This window comes from Symsagittifera roscoffensis, chromosome 3, assembly GCF_963678635.1.
Source record: "Symsagittifera roscoffensis chromosome 3, txSymRosc1.1, whole genome shotgun sequence".
Lineage (NCBI taxonomy): Eukaryota > Metazoa > Xenacoelomorpha > Acoela > Convolutidae > Symsagittifera > Symsagittifera roscoffensis.
Window position 1 is genome coordinate 79717505 of NC_087064.1, and position 12420 is coordinate 79729924.

Consider the following 12420-nt stretch of genomic DNA (forward strand, 5'->3'; position numbering starts at 1 on the left):
CCTGAGGCATCAGTCTTTGAAAAGTGGCCGTTGCATTGCACAAGCCAAAGGGCATCCTCTTCCACTGGTACAATCCCAACTCGCACGCGAATCCGGTCTTCTCTCTGTCCTTCTTTCGCAGAGGGACCTGCCAGAAGGCAGAACCTAAGTCCAATGTGGTGAAGAACTTGGCATCACCAAGCTTAGATAGGCTCTCGTCTATTCGCGGTATCGGGTACGCATCTTTTATCGTTACCGCGTTCAAGTAACGAAAGTCGCAACAAAATCTAAGCTGCCCCCTTTCTTTTTCGCCATTACTACTCCGCAAGCCCATGGCGATTTCGAGGGTTCTATCATGTCGTATTCAAGCAACATGTCTATTTCCGTTCGGCACGCTTCCGATTTGTGAGGCGTCATTCGTCTTGCGCCTTCCCTATGGGGAACGACGCCTTCTTCTAGTTCGATTTCGTGTTCGACGAAATTACAGCAACCGATATCCGCCTTATGTTTTGAAAATACATCTGCGTTCCGATTTAGGAGGTCCCGTAATTTTTTGAAATCTCCCTCACCTATTTTCCCTTTTAAATGTTCTATCTCTGGCAAAACCGGTTTGTCAGATTCTAGTTCATATGACGAGGGGCGTTCCGGAAAATTCGAGCAGCTTGATAAGCCGTCGTCCGTTTCGGATTTCATTGAAAACAATTTATGAATAGATTTTAATTCATTAATCCTCTTTAAAATTTTATCTTTATTGGAATGATAAGGACAGTCTTTCACACTATATTTCTTCAAGTTTTGTGTCTCCTCATAGTCGGTCCTCATCGGCAAAGCGTAGCCAAGCTTCTTTCCACGCTGGATTGAAACCGTGGTGTCCAGTGTGTTCAACAACACACTGACACACAGTCCGTTTCGCGTTACCGAGAAGCTCCGGCCTAAAATCACCGAACTCTGACCATTTGGATTCGGTACTAAGCAAACCTGTTTACTATCACTTAACGAATTCAAATTTCTCATTCTAAAAATTGCTACCACAGCTTGTCCTGGTTGTAATTTTACTTTTCTATCTAAAAAAATTGGTACCTTGTTTTCGTCTGTTATTATCCTATTAATTGGTCTCTTAACATACTTCCGGTCCGGGTTTCTAATCCGTATCAGACCGTTGTTCAAGTCAATCATCACGTCAAAATTCCTGACAAAATCTCTGCCCAAGATGAATTGGTCGGCGTCGTCCAGATTCTCTACCACCAGGAAGCTCGTCCAAAGATCCCGTCCCCCCATGTGGAGGACCGTTATTGGTGTTCTTCCGGCCACGTAGATAGCTCCTCAATTGGCGGCGGCCAGTCGGAGATTCGTTTGAATTAGATCTTCCCGCGTAAAGCCCATTCTTTCCCAAGTTTTTATCGGCATCAGACTCACTACCGCTCCTGTGTCCAGAAGCCCTGTGACTCCGATTTTTGTTCCGTTGGTGTCGAGCAGATGTGCGGTCACATCTGCTTCATACCCAATGTGTACTGCGTCTTGTTCCATCATGGCGTCATGGCCTATCCTGCGGACTTTGAGTTCCTCTTCTCCCAAATAGATCTGCCCCATTTGGTCATCATCTGTTGTTACATAAGTCCTGGCCACCCGTCGTTAGTAGTGCTCGCACAGCTCTCGACTCAGTGCGTGGCTCCACCTGCCTCAGATAATCTGCATATGTGTCCAAATGCATCAAGGTGAACTCGGATGGTTCACTCAGATTTCTGATACCTGATGTCCAGCCACTGATTTTATCGACTGTATCTTGCTTCCTTGCGGCACCATGCCGAACCTCTGACCGGAGATCACATTAAGCTTCATGCTCAAACTGCTTGGTGCTTTAGTTTCCTCGAACTCCGTTGCTTCGAAGGTATTCAGTTGCTCCTGAAGTTTTTCATTCTCCAGTTCAAGTTTCACTTTTTGTTCGATCTCTTTCGTCACTAGTTCCTGCTGCACTCTATTTAGAGCATCCCTTGCGGCTGCCTTATAATCGACCTTGAAGTCGTGAGCCGCAGTTGCTGGTTCCGGCTCACGTGTCTCCTCTAATACCGCTTGCATTTTCTTTGCCGCCAGCTCTTGAGGTTTATCCTTTCTGCGTGCCTCTGCTTCACTCAAAAGTCGAGCCTTGCTGGCTTTCACTCCTGACAAAGCTTCTTCATGTCTTGGATGCTTAATGTCTGCCACTGCATCCCAGAATTGCGGACAATCTGATTTAAAATGACCTTCCAAGTTGCAAAAGAAACACCTCGGGTCGAATTTCGCAATTACTCCTCTCATGAAATCCTCGTGGTCCAACTCTGACGCATCTTCGTCCTCGAGGCTAAAGCCTATTGCTTTCATGCCTTGTTTGTAAGCTGGGCATGCTGACACATGATGGTCCGTTGAACTGCAATTAGCACAAGAGCGTCTCTTGTCCATATCATCCCTCGGTTTGTACCAATTGTTCCCTTGGTTTGCTGGTCCGTCGTTAAAATTGCCATAATTGTTCTTGTAATATCCAGATCTCGAAGGAGGTTTCAACAAAAGATACTCTTTTGATTTGAGCCTCAACTCCTCCGGTGTTGGCGCATTGGTTGATAGTGGTGTGTAATGCGTTGCTAGCATCGTACGAAGTTCATCATTCTTCACACCATCGATAAATTTCGAGGCTACGGCCAGGTTCATCCTTCGGTTTGACTCGTCCGGTTGGCTGCGTCTCCTCAGCATTTCCAAATCATCGAGAAACTTGTCTATCGTTTCATCTTCTCGTTGCCTCCGTTTCTCGAAGCGCATCATCGCCTGGTGCCCCTGCACCCCTGATCCAAAACGGTTTAACAAGATTTCGAAGATTTTCTCAGCAGTGTCACGTTGATATTGCTTCTTGGCCATGACACAGTTCAGGGCTATCCCTTCTAAGTTGCTGGTGAGCGCGCTGCATTCCTGTCTCTCCGACAAGTCCTCTTCCTCGAAATGCAGCTTCATTACCTCTATCCAGGTATCAATACAGCCATCAGATTCGTCTTTGTAGCATCTTGGTTTCTTAAAGAGTCTTCTGGACTTCTCACTGCGTTCATTGGTTCTTGATAACCTTGCCAGGAATGTCTCTAAAGACCTGTTTAGGGGTTCAAATGCTGTGGCCATTGCCGTAGCATCCCTTGAGTGCCCTGCTTGAGTGTCCTCACACCTCGTCGAAGGCTCTGTATGAGGTGCATCCCTGCAATCCGAATCGCCGTGAGTGTTTCCCTCTTGACCTACATGACTCCTCCTCGGGCTTGCATGCCCCCTGTTGCCGGAATCACTTCTTCCAGTCGCATGTGTGCCTTGCGTTGGTCGTTCGTTAGAGGTCTGTCTGTTCCCCGTTGAACTTGCTCTACTGTTCGGGCCCCATGCTCCATTACTCCTTGTGGCATAGCCTGATGAACTGCCCCTTGCCTCTAGTGGATCCATACGTCTTCCTCTTTTGGTGTTCATTGAAGTTCACCCTCGGTTCCCTGCTGGGACCTCCCGAGTTCGGTTCTCCTTCTTTTGGTCCACTCTTGCTGCTTAGTAGCCCGTCCAACCTATCCATGATAGCCTGAGTTCACCTCTCCATCATCGCGTCTATCTTTGTGTCAAGAGTCCCAAGAGACTGCTCTTGCTGAATTCTTAATCTCTCCATGTCGTCTCTTAAGCGTAACTCTCGCTGTTCCGCCTCTCTGGTCATTCGCGACAAGTTCTTCGCCATATGCTCGTCCGTTCTTTCTTTCAAGCGTTTTTCGCTCCTGCCAACTTCCTGTCTATTGCGGTTTATTTCTTCCCGCAGACTTTCTCTTTCAATGTGAACTGCTCTTTCTAGTTCACTCATCCTTATTGACATCTGCTCGTTTTGTTCTCCTAAACTGTCCCCTATGTTGTTTAAAGCTTCTTCTAGTGCTGCCCCGTTATCCACGAGTGGCGTCACTAGTGGCGGTGTAACCCTGTCGGTCCCAGGTAGCTTCGTGCTGGTCGAGATCCGGGCCTTGACTCTCTGTCTCGACGTCTTCTCATTATCTATTTCAGGATCCGCTAACGCGTTACCTAGCCCTCTGGTTCTACTCTCTCCAGTTTGTGGCTCTGAACTTGTCCTAATCGCGAAGTCTTTTGACTGGCCCGGTGTGTTTGCCTCTTTGCCTATCGTTGTCACTACACCAAATTTGTCCATGGTTCCAGTCTCTCTTCCGACGTATGCCTGGATCGAACTGTTGAGGCTGACCTGAGATCAAAAGTCCCCTTGCTCCTCTTCATCCTCTTCCTCCTGCGATTCACCGTCGTTTCCTGCTCCTCCTCCCATGCTGAATGGAAAGACGTTTCCGAAGGTGTTCTTCATTCTTTCTGAGAATGATGATGACGTTGTTTGTTTCCCAGTTCCGCCTGCCATCATAGTGTTGTCTGTCGGAGATCTTCTAGTTGCCGTTACTTCAGTTGAGATGTCGGACAGTTCCGACATCTCCTCTCGATCCAATGTCCCGGTGGAAGTGGCAAAATCATGGCCTTGTTCTACCGGAGTAGATTCACTCGCCAGCCTTCTGCCTCTCCCTTCCAGTCCATTTACTTCCTGGTTGTCTTTCATGGTATGGTCCATATTGACCTCCACTTCTAACAGTTCTTTTTGCTCTTCTGAGGTCTTCTGACTCCTCGTTTCAACCATTCTGCCTGAAACCGTCTCCCCTTTATCGGACCGGGATCGCTTGATCCAATCCACAAAAGGATCGGTCATCGTTTTTCTTTGCTTTTCAGGTATGAATTTCCAAGAGCTATTACCTCGTTTTGGTATCCTTGACTTGTCTAGACTCATTCTCTATTTGTCACTTATTAATGCCTATACTTAACCCGATTGCTAGATACCTTATAGTTTTATTAACAATAATAATGACACAACACAATAATTTTCACAATATTCTATTAAATAGTGACCACGAATCCCTGTATGTTATCAGAGTACAGTTTGTATAAAATTTATTCACACTAACCGATTATCGGTGGTAAGATTTGAAAACTAGCACAATATGATGTTATCAGTCAATTTAAAAGATAGTGTACTCACTACCCAATCAAGCACAGTTTACGTTGACTTAAAATCAAAAACAGAAATGTATATATTGACAGAATATGAATGTCTCTTAAAAAAACTTATGTGTAATGTACTCTTAGTCGGTCGCAGTACAATAGTCGAACTTGTCTTTTAAAGAAAAAGCTTTCCCTGCTCGGTGCTGCACCAAACAGACAAAACTTTGAAGGCAGTAATTTTCTCAAGTGGGCGGCTATTGCACCCAACGAGTACTGTGTTACCTATCTGCCTTCGGACTGCCCGAGCTAGACCTACTAAAATCCTCAGGGCAGTCACTTTTCCCAAAAACGTATTATGTTACAATCCACACCAATGAATCACGCTCTTTTTAATTTAGACTTAGTGTCGCGAATATCCGAGTTCGGATCTGTTTTGTTTTGGTCTGGTTCTTATTGAAAGGCAAGTTACCAGTGCAGTCACTGATAGCTAGCCTGTGTGCTAATAACCTAATACCTCTCACTTTTTAGTCTTTCTTTCGTCTACCTAAGTCCTTTAATAAAATAATACCCCTCCGGATTGGCACAAATAGGACCCTTCCGGACTGGCAGAATCTAGACCCCTCCGGATTGGGACCCCTCTGAGTTAGTTAATATAAGACCCCTCCGGATTTGGACCCCTTCGAATTAGCAACTATAAGACTCCTCCGGATTCGGAACCCTCCTAACTTGAAAAAAAAATTTTGACCCTTCCGGATTGGGAAAAGTAGCTTTTCGGAGATTTCCTTCTTTCAACCTATACCCCTCCGGATACGTTCTCCGATGCAATTTTGCTCTTTCAATTAACTAGGAAGGGTATGCACCACTTTCCTAGACCCTTCCGGATTGAAGTTAAGCCTCTTATTTGACAATTCACACTAACGGTGAAGGGTCTTATCGCTCGCCTAACTTCGGCTCACTTAAGCTTTTGCTGTGCCTTTAGCCTTCCCTTTTCGTCTAGAACAGCCTAAAGATACTTTATTCAACCGCTATTACCTTTTGTTAGGGGTATGAGGGCTTTTCTAAAAAAAAAATTTTAAAACGTGAAGGGTGTACCCTTCCAAATTGAGGAATTTGCTAAAAACAATCTCAAAAAATTTTCACGCTTACTTCTCCGAAAAACTTTTGTCCCTATCAATAAGCTCAGCTAATTTCTGATCTATTGGTACCAAGATCAACTCGATATGCCCAGTAGTTCCAAAGTTATTAACCAAAACGTCTTTTTTTTAAACTCAAAAAATTTTTCTCTCTTATAGGTTCCGCCTAACTTTTTCCGCAAATCAGGTCCTTTCGACCTAAAAATTATTGATCCGAGCTCAGAAGGCCTATACTCTTCTAGTTCAATGCAAAAGACCCGATCTAAAACGCTTTAGTTGAAAAAAATTGCAAAAAAACTATGCTACCTGTACCCCTCCGGATTGATGAATCCACCAAATCAAACACGTTAAGTTCGATTACTCTGCAACCGGGAAGGCTTTCGGGTAGCGGATTTTAAAACTTGTAGATTCACTAGTGGACGTTGTCCGAACAACTATTTTTACTGTTCTAACTCAAAAATTTCAAAAAATTTTCTGAATTTTTAGTGTTTCGGTTTCTCAAAAATCACGAAAATTCGGTTTTTTGGTTCCAAAATAGTTCCAACCACTTCCGAACTAAACTCAACCGGTTCTATCTATTATGGTAGTGCAATTACGATGTAACACACTACTTTAGCGCTTTTTTCCGTTTCAAAAATTATCGATATCTCAAAAATCGCGACTTGTGGGGGGATCAAAATATCACTATTTTGACCCTAAAAACCGGTCTGTTTTCGTTGTTTTTCACTGAAAAACGATATAAGACTATTAATATAGGCTCTATAAGTAAGAATAATAGTAATACTATACCCCTCCGGGTTTGTTTAATATCCGAATTAAGGTGCTTAACTCGGATATTCGCAGTTCGGTGAAGGGTCACTACAGTGCAGCACTGTCGAGCCCCCCACAGATTTTTATTTTAATTTTTGTACCAAAAGGGATACAAAACTTGTTAAAGATACCCAACAGTCGATTGTTGTTGTCGTTGAGCCTCTTCTTGTTGCTCCTTGTACTGCTTGCCGGATCAGTCTTCTCCCAAGACCCTTCCGAATTGAGCGCAAATCAGCTGACCCTTCCGGATTGAGCGCAATTTATCATTAACATGCTTAAATGCTCAAATAACCCTAGAGTACAAGCCTCACAAACGGGCTACAAAACTGATCGTAACAATCTTGACTGATATAAATGCCTGTAACAACAATATATCTATCAACAACAAACGGGGGGGTCGGATCACATCTTGTCTGGGGGGATGATTTCTACTGATTTTTTACTTTTTTTTTTTTTACTGTTTTTGGTTTTTTCGGTTATTTTTTTTTATGTTTTTTGTTTTTCTTGGGTACTATACTACTTTTTGTTTGGTTTTATATATATCTTTAAGTGTTTTTGGTCACGAACCTCTCAGGGAACGAGGGAATGGCCGATCCCCCCACCCTTCCTGGTTCTTGAATTTTCGGTCTTAACTAAGTTAAAAAGCTATTCACGGTAATCCGGAGGGCTTCCGCGCTCCGAACCACCCCTCCGCCACGGCGGTTTAGGCCTAATAAGGGCGTTAATGTGAGCATCCTCTCGGCGCGGAGTGCTCGTTAACGGTTCTGCCGGTCATGATGTTAAAAAGAATAACACCCAGGAGCGCCATAAAAACATCTATGTAACATTCGCCCGGAAGATACATATCGACGGAAGACAAAACTAAGTCTTAAGACGACTGGCTAACGTCTAAACAGAGCTTTGCATGCTTTTCACCGTCTCTACCAAGCCAGTACTTTTCGGTGGTCTTTCTAACATCGGGTCGACAAAAACGTTACTGCTTTCGGCTTCGGTCAAAACTCTCAAATTAACTAGATTACATGCAGAAACAGTGAGCTCATGGCTGGGTCTCAGTATCCCCAGACCACGAGGTCACTCCTAAAAACAGGGCTACTACTTATTATATTACTATTGTTTTTGTTCAGTAGATAAAAATCATCATCTCCATCGAAGATGGATCAACCCTTTCCCCCAACTCCTAGCTTCTCATCCTTATCAAAATGAATCTAGATGTTAAATAAATTCAAGTCAGGACATGACAGGAAGCTAAAAGTTTATGTAACAGGCTAAAAGTTTCAGTCCCGAAACCCTTCCGGATTCTTGAATCCACTGAATCAAGCTCGCTAATCTTGACTTCCTCTTAATCCGGAAGGCTGTCCTCCACCCTTCACCGTTGTCTGCAACGGCCCTGCAACTATTGTAGCGACACAATAGTTGCAACTCGGAGTGTTCTCTGTTACTCTATAACTCGTTGTCGTTTTCCAATCTCTATTTCGTAGTTGTTGTTAGCGCAGCTAATGTTGTTCTCCTTTTTTTTCCTGTTTTAGCCAAAATGGCCGTTTCTGACGTTTTTCTCAGAAATATGACGTCATAATTCGAATTTTTGAAATGTTAAAGTACCAGAATTTTCTAGCCCTCACCGTTTGGCCAATCGTTCCAATAACGTTCTTAGTTCTTAATAATCACCAATCCGGAAGGCTCGCTGCTAAAAATTCGACTTCTGCAGAGATTGCATTTTTCACATTCTGGTCGAATGTCACAAATCTCGGCTCGACCAAGGTTTTCTCGTGCCTTTAGCTTTCCATTTTCTTCTAGAAGAGCTCAAAATTGCCTTATTTGACCGTCACTACCTTATGGTAGGGGTGTCAGGGCTTTCCAAATTTTTTTTTTATAAAACGTGAAGGGTCTACTTTCCCGAATTGGTGAAATTGCTAAAAACAATCCTAAAAATCTTTCACGCTTCCTTTTTTTATAATTGATGTTTCTATTAGTAAGCTCAGCTAATTGCGGATCTAATGGTACCAAGATCAACTGGATCTGTCCAGTATTTTCAAAGTTATTAACCAAAACGCGTTTTTAAAGTCAAAAAATTTCTCTCTTATAGGTTCCGCCTAACTTTTTTTTCCCAATTCTGTTCTATTCGACCTAAAAATTATTGATCCGATCTCAAAAGGCCTATACTCTTCTAGTTCAATGCAAAAAACCCGATCTTAAACGCTCTAGCTGAAAAAATTTGCGAAAAATTATGCTATTTGTACCCCTCCGGATTGATGAATCCACTAAATCAAACAGGTTAAGTTCGATTTCTCTGTAACCCGGAAGGTTATCGGCAAACGAGTTTTAAAACCTGTCCATTCACTAGTGGACGTTGTCTGAACAACTATTTTTACTGTCCTAAATCAAAAATTTCAAAAAAAAATATATTTTTTTATAGTGTTCTGTCTTTCCAAAAATCACGAAAATTTGGTTTTTGGTACCGAAATAGTTGCAACCACTTCTGAACTAAACCCAACCGGTTCTGCCAATTAAACTAGCTCAGTTACGATTACGATGTAACTCACTAATTTAGCGCTTTTTTCCATTTCAAAAAATATCGATATCTCAAAAATCGCGATTTGTGGGGGGATCAAAATATCGCAATTTTGACCCTAAAAACCGGCCCGCTTACTGTGTTTTTCTCTGAAAAACGATATCGGAGTATTAATATAGGCTGTATAAGTAATAATACTAGTAATAATATACCCCTCCGGGTTTGTTCAATATCCGAATTAAGGTGCTTAACTCGGAAATTCACAGTTCGATGAAGGGTCACTACAGTGCAGCACTGTCGAGCCCCCCACAGATTACTATCTTATTCTTTGCACCAAAAGGGATACAAAACTTGTTAACGATACCCAACAGTCGACTGTTGCTGTCGTTGAGCCCCCTCTTGTCACTCCTTGTACTGCTTGCCGGATCAGTCTTCCCACTAATCCCGAGACCCTTCCGGATTGAGCGCAAATCAGCAGACCCTTCCAGATTGAGCGCAAGTTAGCATTAACGTGCTTAAATACTCAATTAACCCTACAGTACAAGCCTCACAAACGGGCCACAAAAATGATCGTAACGATCCTGATTGATATAAATGCCTGTAACAACAATATATCTATCAACAACAAACGGGAGGGTCGGATCACATCTTGTCTGGGGGGATGATTTCTACTGATTTTTTTTACTGTTTTTGGTTTTTTCGGTTATTTTTTTAACGTTTTTTGCTTTTCTTGGGAACTTTACTACTTTTTGTTCGGTTTCTTATATATCTTTAAGTGTTTTTGGTCACTAACCTCTCAGGGAGCGAGGGGACGGCCGATCCCCCCACCCTTCTTCCTGGAACGTGAATTTTCGGTCTTAACTAGTTTAAAAAGCTATTCACGGTAATCCAGAAGGCTTCCGCGTTCCGAACTACCCTTCCGCCCCGGCGGTCAGGGCCTATTAAGGGCGTTATTATGAGCATCCGCTCGGCGCGGAGTGCTCGTTAACGGTTGTGCCGGTCATGATGATAAAAAAGAATAACACCCAGGAGCGCCATAAAGACATCTATGTAACATTCGCCCGGAAGTGTGACGTCACAATTCGAATTTTTAAAATTTAAGAAATTCCGAATCCTTCAGCCTTCACGATTTGACTAATTGTCTGAATAACACTGTTAATCCTCTAAAACTGCTAATTCGGAAGGTTAGCTGATAGTCCTTCGTGATTGTCTTTTCGTCAATTCTGGTCGAATGTCACAAACATTGCTCAACAAATTGCTTCAAAAGGTAGTTCAGTATGTGGGAATTCATCGGGTCAAAATCAGCATTGCAATAACCATATGATTTAGGGACAGTAGCTTGTCTCGTGAACGTTGGGGAAAAACTTTGAAACTTCAATTTTGTTAAGATGGCATCATGATTTGGGAGACAATTTAATTTTTCGTCTTTGCATTTTTTGCAGAAGATTACTTCGGTCTTCGAATTAACAAATAGGCGATCTAGAATTCCATATGAAGCAGTTTTAAAGTTAACTTCTTGTTGCATGTTATAATCAATCATTCGGTCAAGGAAAAGTTGAGTTTGATCACAGGTTGAGGTGTAATTGTTCCAATCAACATTCAGCATTTTGATGTCAACATATATTATAAAGTTGTTCATAATTTCGAGATATGGTAATGATTCCGTTAAATAGTTCCAATACCTTTTCTTGGGGTATGTGATATATATTGTTCGATTACGTCTCAAATGGCATAATTCCCAAATGGCATAAAAATGAAAAATTCCCCAAATGGAATAAATTTCATGCAACAGTTGCTTTGGAAAATCGAGAAAAATTTTTTCGTGCACAATGTGAGAAAATTAGTCAAATTGTCAATTCAAATGTTGATTGACATTTTATCGTGAAAAACTTGAAGAACTTTTTATCAAAAGCAAGAAGCATAAGCTTGCGATTATTAATAAGCTGCTTGTGGTCAATTTTTTTTCGACAAATCTGTTGCTTAAATTTGTTTGGAAGCAATTAATTCCAAATCTTGTTCACATGCTTTCGTTCCTGACAAAATGATAGAAATAGAAATTGATAGAAAACGTTTAAATTACAATGAAAACTTGAAGTTTATGCCATTTTGGAAAAGTTTCCATTTTTATGCCATTTGGGAGTTATGCCATTTGGGAAGTTACCTATTGTTCGTTGGAGATACTGCAGGGTTGTAAAAGCAAACTAGCATAATTTGACGTTCATTGAAAATAAGGGAGCATGCAACAACAGCACCTTTAATATATTTCGTTAGAAACATTTCTCGAGATATTAGATAGTTTCTTAGAACTCCGCCGTGCAATTAGAACTCCGCCGTGCTTTGTAACATAATTAATATATTCGCGGTCTGATCTAAAAATTGAGTAATTAGGAAGGAAGAGTTCATTGTCAAAGAATTGGGGATAAAGCCAGGTTTCTGTAATCATAAAGTAGTCAGGACCTAGAAGAATTGTAATGTTCAAAACGTGAATGCGTTTTTCGCGATTGATAAGGCTTCGGACGTTAAAAAGGAAACAATCGATATGTTCAGTTGTTCGGGTTGTATCTTCGAGTCAATTGGATCAGTCAGTTTCGCGCCCTTCGTTTGTCAATTTAAGATTGTAACTTTTGAACTTTTCTTTCACATAGTTCTGTTCTGTAATCAGTTTATAGCGCTTGGTGAGTATTTGACGTTTTTTCAGCTGTTCTTCTTTGTTTAACGATCGACTTATGAAAATGTTAGTGTTGGTTTCACGATTGAACTGGCGAATTCGGTGAGCACTTGCTAGTAGTTTTTTGACAGTCCACGAGTTACTAAAGCTGACTAGAATTGACCTCGCTTTTCCATTTGGATCGTCACAGTTTCCAATCCTTCTAATGTTGGTTACAGGTTTTGCTTAGCATTTTGAAAGATCTTTATTAAGTTTATAATGTGGCAGCCAAGTTTGTTTCAGATGTTTCAATTTTTTTG

The 12420-nt window shown here is 41.9% G+C and overlaps 1 protein-coding gene across 1 annotated transcript in view; it reads right to left on the reverse strand.

The window, feature by feature from the left end:
- LOC134842549 (proteasome subunit beta type-1-like) overlaps positions 1-12420 on the reverse strand; it is an 87488-nt gene that overhangs the window by 70307 nt on the left and 4761 nt on the right. The window lies entirely within an intron of this gene.